Consider the following 9,851-nt stretch of genomic DNA (forward strand, 5'->3'; position numbering starts at 1 on the left):
TGCTGTCAGCGAACCAGCACGAGCGTGATCGCGCAGCTCGTCCAGCAGTGGAGAGAGGTGGCCACTGAGCAGCACTGAGAGCGATCAAGCAACTCTCCCCCGTGGACAGAGGCTGGCTGCTGTGTGGAGGAGGGAACGCTGATACGTATGATGCACAACCCCCACTCACCCTGACCGCTCTAAAGGGAGCGAGTATCCCTTTCATACAAGGGACACGTTGACGTATGTTAACGCAAGAAGACCAACCACACTCACATTACCCTAAAAAGAGAACTCAACGATACGATGATGTGCTATGCCCCACTACACGACCAATCTGACGTTCGCTGGACCTAAAGACTCAACTCCAAACAATGACTACTCCACACAATTCATGACACACAAAAACACACTCAAGTCCGTGAACTTTCTGGCCGTGTGATAACAGTCCGTCGTTTATAAGTATATTCGTAATTTTCCTCTTTAATATTTTGTTTTGGACTGTACTTCTAATCGCATAAGTTACCAACCGATCCATCAATACGAATTAACCCTTGGCACCTTCGCCACGGAGCTACGCTCCCGGGGAGGAATCGTGCTAAACCGATTTTCTGATCATACAATCTTATTCACGGATTAATTAATCTCCCATGAGATAACACGTTCCGCCGCATACCCTCACACTAAGCCATTTTGGTAATCTTATAGTCTGTCCGGTGGATCTGTTGTTACATTTATGCCTTTGGAAATAATAACTGTTTGATTGTCTTTTTATATGAATACCGTTGCATGTTAATCAATCGCCTGTGATAATGTGCTGACCATTTCAAGTATAATGATCGTTCATATTATAATGTATAAGCTTTTGTGTAGCATAGCATTGGCATGTTCTGACTCTCTCTCTCACTAACAGCAATCGCTTTATGCGGGGTCCATGTGCTATCAAAGTGAAATCGTACAGACGTGGATGATACTGTCTTGATACCGTGTGGATACCGTGCTGAAGTTCCGAGATTGAGAGTTCACATACATATTATAGTTAAGGTTTAATTAGAAATAAATTGATTAATACAGTTGTGGTCGTGTGATTCTTTCCTGAAATTTTTGCATAAGACCTGTATCCTGCGATGAGATATGAACTCGGGAACCTAAAGTATAAACACACCAATCCACACTCATTAAACTTTAAAGCAAATGATATGAACTTGGGACCTAAAATATGAACACTCGGGGAGTGTTAAAGCGAGAATCATTGTATTATGCTGATCAATAATACGAAGTTAGACAACGAGGCCGAATTGACACTAGCGTAACTAAAAACGATTGATTGCGTTATCCTGATTGATAACCCCACCTCGTCAACGAGGCGGGGCCTGATTATCAAAAAGGCTATCATTAACACAACCACACCCAGTCGTATAAATTAATACGATTACCTCGCTAATTAGCATAGTTATACGCATAATTACACGAATTAACATAATTTTGGATTAATTAAGCAAATTTCGAATTTCATTTAATTTTCATTACTTTTCATCAATTTTCACACACCCACATATACAACAAGGGGGCGTGGTCACGTCCCTCGGACTGTGACAGCACCGGTGACGTCGCAATCACCACGTGCTTACTCAGAGTACAAGACGGGCATGAAGGAGACGGCAGCTTCTGAAACTTCAGCTGCTTCAGCTTCATCATCGTCGCCTTTCGAACAACTTCTGCTGAAGCCATCCGAGCGAAACTATTGACGAGGTGAGTTGTGTAGGTTCCTGGTGAGTGTGTGGGTCCGTGTTGTGGACTCGTGGTGAGTGTGTGGGTCCGTGTCGTGTGGGTTCGTGGTGAGTGTGTGGGTCCGTGTTGTGTTATGGGTTCGTGGTGAGTGTATGGGTCCGTGTTGTGGGTTCGTGGTGAGTGTGTGGGTCCGTGTTGTGAATTCTAGATTTGAAGCTTTCGTGACTGCAAGGATTGAATTTGTTGTTGTTGTTTATACTTTTACGTGACTTTACTGAATAGAACCAAAGAGTATGGATCCGTGTTGTGAGTTGGTGTTGAGCGTGTGGGTCCGTGTTGTGGGTTTGTGGTGAGTGTGTGGGTCCATGTTCTGGGTTCGTGGTGAGTGTGTGGGTCCGTGACCCATAGAGATACATAGAGATAAATAGAGACCCATAGAGACACATAGAGAAGCACAGAGATACATAGTGACCCATAAAGATACATAGTGATACATAGAGACCCACAGAGATACATAGAGACCCATCGCAATACACAGAGAACAATAGAGATACATAGTGACCCATAGAGACACACAGTGACCCATAGTAATACAAGAGACCGACAGAGATATGTAGAGAACGATAGAGATACATAGAGACCCATAGAGATACACAGAGACCCATAGAGATACATAGAGACCCATAGAGATAGACAGAGAACGATAGAGATACGTAGAGACCCATAGTGATACATAGAGACCCATAGAGATACATAGGGACCCATTGAGACACATAGAGACCCATAGCAATACACAGAGAAGCAAAGAGATACATAGGGACCCATAGAGCCACACACCGACCCATAGTAATACAAAGAGACCGATAGAGATATGTAGAGACGGACAGAGATACATAGAGACTCATAGTGATACATAGAGACACACAGAGACCCAGAGTGATACACAGAAAACCATAGAGAAACATAGAGACCCATAGAGACACATAGAGACCCATAGAGATACATAGTGACCCATAGAGACACACAGAGACCCAGAGTGATATACAGAGAACCAGAGAAACATAGAGACCGACAGGGACACATAGAGGCCCATAGAGATACATAGTGACCCATAGAGACACACAGAGACCCATATAGATATGTAGAGATCGATAGATATACATAGAGACACATAGAGATACACAGAGACCCATAGCAATACACAGAGAACCATAGTGATACATAGAGACCCATAGAGATACACAGAGACCCATATAAAACACACAGAGACCTAGAGTGATACATAGAGAACCATAGTGATACATAGTGACCCATAGAGACACACAGAGACCCATAGTGATACATAGAGACCCATAGAGATACACAGAGACCTAGAGTGATACATAGAGAACCATAGTGATACATAGTGACCCACAGAGACACACAGAGACCCATAGTGATACATAGAGACCCATAGAGATACACAGAGACCCATAGAGACACACAGAGACCTAGAGTGATACACAGAGAACCATAGAGCAACATAGAGACCGACAGGGACACATAGAGACCCATAGATATACATAGAGACCGATAGAAACACACAGAGATCCAGAGATACACAGAGAACAATAGAGATATATAGAAACCCATAGAGACACAAAGTGACCCATTGAGACACACAGAGACCCATAGTGATACATAGAGACCCATAGAGATATGTAGAGACCCACAGAGATAGAGAGACCCATAGAGATACACAGAGACCCATTAATACCCAAAGAGATCCAAAGATAACGAAAGTGATACAGAGACCGAATGAGACACAGAGAGATCCAGAGATACACAGAGACCCAGAGTGATACATAGAAACCTATAGGGACACACAGAGACCCATAGTGATACATAAAGACCCGTAGAGAAATACAGAGGCCCATAGAGAGAGACCGATAGAGACACACAAAGATCCATCGATACAAAGAGACACATACAGACACAAAGAGACGCATAGAGATACAAAGAGAATCATGGACTCCAAAAGGGATACATAGAGTCCGACAGGGACACATTGAGTCTGACAGGGACCTATAGATATATATGGTGACGCATACAGACACATAGAGACCAATAGTAAACAGTGACCCATAGAGACCCATACAAATACATACAGACCGATAGAGACACACAGAAATCCATAGACACACTGAGACACATAAAGACACATAGAGACCCATACAGATACAAAGAGACACATAGAGACACACAGAGACCCATAGTGATACATAGAGACCCATAGAGATACGTAGAGACCTACAGGGATACATAGAGACCCATAGAGATACACATAGATCCATAGAGATCCATAGAGACCAATAAAGACACACAAAAATCCAGAGATACACAGAGACCAATAGAGCTATATAGAAAGCCATAGAGATACAAAGTGACCCATAGAGACACACAGAGACCCATAGTGATACATAGAGACTCATAGTGATACATAGAGACCCATAGAGATACGTAGAGACCCACAGAGATACATATAGACCCATAGAGATACACAGAAACCCATTAATACCCAAAGAGACCCAAAGAGAACCAAAGTGATACAGAGACCGAATGAGACACAGAGAGATCCAGAGATACACAGAGACCCATAGTGATACATAGAAACCTATAGGGACACACAGAGACCCATAGTGATACATAAAGACCCATAGAGAAATACAGAGGCCCATAGAGATAGAGACCGATAGAGACACACAAAGATCCATAGATACAAAGAGACACACAGAGACGCATAGAGATACAAAGAGAACCATGGACTCCAAAAGGGATACATAGAGTCCGACAGGGACACATTGAGTCTGACAGGGACCTATAGATATATATGGTGACCCATACAGACACATAGAGACCAATAGTAAACATAGTGACCCATAGAGACCCATACAAATACATACAGACCGATAGAGACACACAGAAACCCACAGACACACAGAGACACATAAAGACACACAGAGACCCATACAGATACAAAAAGACACAGAGACACACAGAGACCCATAGTGATACATAGAGACCAATAGAGATACACAGATCCATAGAGATCCATAGAGACCCATAAAGACACACAAAGATCCAGAGATACACAGAGACCAATAGAGCTATATAGAAACCCATAGAGATACAAAGTGACCCATAGAGACACACAGAGACCCATAGTGATACATAGAGACCCATAGTGATACATAGAGACCCATAGAGATACACAGGGACCCATAAATACCCATAGAGACCCAAAGAGAACCATAGTGATACAGAGACCGAATGAGACACAGAGAGATACACAGAGACACATAGAGATACATAGAAACCCATAGGGACACACAGAGACCCAGAGTGATACATAGAGACCCATACAGATACATAGAGATCGATAGAGACACAGAGATCTAGAGATAGACCCATAGACATACACATAGACCGATAGAGAAACACAGAGGCCCCATAGTGATACATAAAGACCCATAGAGATACATAAAAACCTAAAGTGAGACATAGAGACCCATAGAGATACATATAGATCGATAGAGAGACACAAAGATCCATAGATACACAGAGACACACAGAGACCCATAGGGATACAAAGAGATTCATGGAGTCTGACAGGGACACATAGAGTCCGACAGGGACCTATATAGATGCATAGTGACCCATAGAGACACACAGAGACCCATATATATACACTGAGACCGATACAGACAAACAGAGATCCAGGGATACACAGAGACCCATAGATACACACAGATCCAGAGACACAAAGAGACCCATACTGATACATAGAGACCCATATAGATACATAGAGACTGACAGGGACACAAAGAGATCCATGGATACACAGAGACCCATAGATACACACAGAGATCCAGAGACACACAAAAGACCCATAAAGACCCAGAAGGTTACATAGAGACATATAGAAATACATAGAGACCAATAGAGACACACAGAGACCCATAGAAACACAGAAACCCATAGAGACACAGAGACCCTTAGAGACAAAGAGACCCATAGTCATACATAGAGACCCACAGAGACCCACAGACACCCAGAGAGACACACACAGAGAACCATGAAGATGCATAGAGACCCAAATACTAAACTAAACGATATAGATTTTCCAGGTAACGAGCTATGTAGCGCTGGCTATTACAAATGACAGAAGCTCAACCAAGTGGCTGATAACATCATCATCATCATGTGGAAATGTACACACACACCCACAGAGACTCAGACTCACTACACTGAAACCCACACACTCACCACAGAGACCCATAAACTCACCATACTAAGACCCACACACTCACCACACGGAGACCCACAGACTCACAGCACAGACACAGAGAGACCCACACTCACCACACCAAGACCTGCAGATTCACAACACAGAGACCCACAAACTCACCTCACACAAAGACCCACATTCACCTCACACAGACACCCACAGACTCACGACACCGAGAACCACAGATTCACCTCACACAGACACCCACAGAATCACCACACACAGAGACCCACACACTCACCTCACACAGAGACCCACACACTCACCTCACATAGAGACCCACATACTTCAACACACAGAGACCCACAGACTCACCACACACAGACACACACACAGACCCACAAACTCACCACACACAGACACACACAGACTCACCTCACACAGACACACACACAGACTCACCACACTCACCTCACACAGACACACACAGATACACACAGACACACAGACTCACCTCACACAGACACACAGAGACTTACCTCACACAGACACACACAGACTCACCACACACAGAGACCCACAAACTCACCACACACAGACCCACAGACTCACCTCACACAGACACACCACACACAGACTCACCTCACACAGACACACACAGAGACCTACAAACTCACCACACACAGACACACACACAGACTCACCTCACACAGAGACACACAGAGACCCACCTCACACAGACACACACAGACACACACAGACTCACCACACACAGACACACACAGACTCACCTCACACAGAGCCCCGTGTCGGCATCTTCAGGCTGAGTCGACCTCGAGGAGGCCCAGACAGAGTTCAGATTTTTCCCGCCATCGCCGCCATTCGCCCCGACCGGAAGCGGAAGTAGAAGCTGGGGGTGGAGGTGGCGGGCGCCCAAAGAGGCGGGGCGGGAGGCGGCTTCCGGGGGCGTGGTCTCGCACCGCACGTCACTCAGAGGGGCGTGGCTGACAGCACCGGTGACGTCGCAACATCACGTGCTTCCTCACAGTTGGAGACGGTTTGTGAAGGAGACGGCTGCTTCTCAAATTTCAGCTGCTTAAGCTTCATCATCTTCGTCCAACTTCTGCTGAAGCCATCCGTGCCAAACCTTTGACGAGGTGAGTGTGTGTGCTCGTGGTGAGTGTGTGGGTCCGTGTTGTGGGCTCGTGGTGAGTGTGTGGGTCCGTGGTGAGTGTGTAGATCCATGTTGTTGGTTCGTGGTGAGTGTGTCGGTCCGTCTTGTGGGTTTGTGTTACGTTTGTAGGTCCGTGTTGTTGGTTATTTGTGAGGCTGGGTCCGTGGTGAGGATGTGAGTCCATGTGAGTTTGTGGTGATAATGTTAGTCCGTGTTGTGAGTTCGTGGTGAGGATGGGGGTTCGTGGTGAGGATGGTGGGTACCTGTTGGGGGGATGTGGGATAGTGGTGAGGATGTGAGTTCGTGTTGTGACTCTCTACACCATCTCCACCCCCCTTCCAACCCCCCACTCACAGCTTTCCACACAGAGACCTTGGGGACTGCTGCGTGAGCAAAGCCACTCTGAGCATCAGCACCATGGAGGTACGCATGGGCCCCTACACTCGACTTACTAACACCACTAGCACTTACGAACACCACCCACACTTACAAACACCACCCACACTTACGAACGAGCTTCCATGAAATATATATTCGTTTAACATCGACTTACAACTCGCACTTGCGAACCGAACCGTGGAACGATCCTCCGCGAGATGTAGTGAGTGTTTGTGATGCCTGTACACTACTCTGTGGCACCACGGTGGCTATGAGATGTTAACAACCTCACTTGGTATACAGGAGGTCGTGGGTTCGACCCCGACCCTGAGGCCTATTGTTTATTTGAAGTCTGTGTGTGTAGAGGAGCCTACTCCAATATCGTTTTTGTGTGTCTGTATGTCCGTGTAGACGAGCCAAGCTGGAGCGAGAAGGAGGGAGGGAGTCTCTGACAACACGTGGAGTGCGCTTTCAGCAGCCGGCACCGGCCCTATCTGCAGTAAATCGCCTCGAGGTGAGAACAGCAGTGAGCAAACATGTCCATCGGTGAATGGGGGGAAGGCACTACCGCCATTTTGCATGGAGGACTTCACGGTGGCCATGTTGCTTAGGGGACTTTATGGCAGCCATGTTGCATGGGTGACTTCATTGTGGCAATTTTGCATGGGGGATGTCACGGCAGCCACGTTGCATGGGGTACATTACTATGGCCATGTTGAAAGGGGGACGTCACTCTGGACATGTTACGTGGGGGATTTCACGGTGGCCATGATGCATGGCAGTCTATAGGATGGCCACGTTGCATGAGGGATATCACAGTGGCCATGTTGCATGGGGGTTGTCATGGTGGCCATGTGACATGGGGGATGTAACGGCAGCAATGTTGCGTGAGGGATGTAACTTCGGTCATGTTGCAAGGGGAACTTTATTGCGGCCATGTTGCATGAGGGCTGTCCTGATGGCCATATTGCATGGGGGATGTCACGTCAGCCATATTGGATGGGGGTTGTCATGGTGGCCATGTTAAATGGGTATACAGTATTTGGCTGCCGCGATATATTTCCACGTGATGAAGATGATGATATCAGCCACTTCGGTGGGGCTTTACCAGCCAAAATGAAAAATCCAGGTACGGGGACAGGGACACCACCAGGGACAGGGACAGGGACACCACCAGGGACGGGGACAGGGACACCACAAGGGACGGGGACAGGGACACCACCAGGGACGAGGACAGGGACACCACCAGGGACGGGGACAGGGACACCACGAGGGACGGGGACAGGGACACCACCAGGGACGGGGACAGGGACACCACCAGGGACGGGGACAGGGACACCACCAGGGACGGGGACAGGGACACCACCAGGGACGGGGACAGGGACACCACCAGGGACGGGGACAGGGACACCACCAGGGACGGGGACAGGGACACCACCAGGGACGGGGACAGGGACACCACCAGGGAAGGGGACAGGGACACCACCAGGGACTGGGACAGGGACACCACCAGGGACGGGGACAGGGACACCACCAGGGACGGGGACAGGGAAACCACCAGGGACGGGGACAGGGACACCACCAGGGACGGGGACAGGGACACCACCAGGGACGGGGACAGGGACACCACCAGGGACGGGGACAGGGACACCACCAGGGACGGGGACAGGGACACCACCAGGGACGGGGACAGGGACACCACCAGGGACGGGGACAGGGACACCACCAGGGACGGGGACAGGGACACCACCAGGGACGGAGACAGGGACACCAACAGGGACGCGGACAGGGGCACCACCAGGGATGGGGACAGGGACACCACCAGGGATGGGGACAGGGACACCACCAGGGACGGGGACAGGGACACCACCAGGGACGGGGACACCACCAGGGACGGGGACAGGGACAGGGACAGGGACAGGGACACCACCAGGGACGGGGACAGGGACACCACCAGGGACGGGGACAGGGACACCACCAGGGATGGGGACAGGGACACCACCAGGGACGGGGACAGGGACACCACCATGGACGGGGACACCACCAGGGACGGGGACAGGGACACCACCAGGGACGGGGACAGGGACACCACCAGGGATGGGGACACCACCAGGGACGGGGACAGGGACAGGGACACCACCATGGACGGGGACAGGGACACCACCAGGGATGGGGACAGGGACACCACCAGGGACGGGGACAGGGACACCACCAGGGACGGGGACAGGGACACCACCAGGGACGGGGACAGGGACACCACCAGGGACGGGGACAGGGACACCACCATGGACGGGGACAGGGACACCACCAGGGACGGGGACA

The sequence above is a fragment of the Petromyzon marinus genome, chromosome 25 (assembly GCF_048934315.1).
Source record: "Petromyzon marinus isolate PM22_M1 ecotype Great Lakes invasive population chromosome 25, UKy_Petmar_22M1.pri1.0, whole genome shotgun sequence".
Lineage (NCBI taxonomy): Eukaryota > Metazoa > Chordata > Hyperoartia > Petromyzontiformes > Petromyzontidae > Petromyzon > Petromyzon marinus.